Below are 549 nucleotides of genomic sequence, written 5' to 3' on the forward strand. Positions count from 1 at the left end.
AAAAAGGGCGCTGGGTGCCAAATTTTTAAGTACCTATCTTAACATAATTTTTTAATAACAAAATTGAATTAGAAACTTCCCACAAGATCAATTTTGTATTCAAATAGTAAATTTGGAGGAATGTGTGTGAAAAAAAGAGGTCAAATCCCACATTTAAGCGCAAAGCTCAGGCACCTTTGACACTTCCTGTGTATTAATGTTCATTTTACTTCATATGACAGCATCACTTTTAATCAGACTGCACATTTTAATGCACTGGATAAAGAAGGGAACCGTTCCTGTTCTGTTTGGTGATCTGGCAGCTGCTGCTTGCAAGCGGCAGCTGGGCCTCTGGCGACGGATGGCAGCGTGCAGCCCCATCCTCTCAGATTTTATTTACTCGCAAAGAGGTGATATGGTCTGGTTTTTGATGGCCAAGACACCCAGGGTGAGCAAGTGCAGTCAGTTAGTCCTGCCTGCTTTCAGTTTGGGTTGTATTTCGGAGCGGGCAGCAGGCAGCAGGCAGCAGGGCCCAGTGGATGCCTGGAAGCACCTTGGCTAGCATGGCTG

The sequence above is a fragment of the Pygoscelis adeliae genome, unplaced genomic scaffold (genome assembly GCF_000699105.1).
Source record: "Pygoscelis adeliae isolate BGI_AS28 unplaced genomic scaffold, ASM69910v1 Scaffold98, whole genome shotgun sequence".
Classification (NCBI taxonomy): Eukaryota; Metazoa; Chordata; class Aves; order Sphenisciformes; family Spheniscidae; genus Pygoscelis; species Pygoscelis adeliae.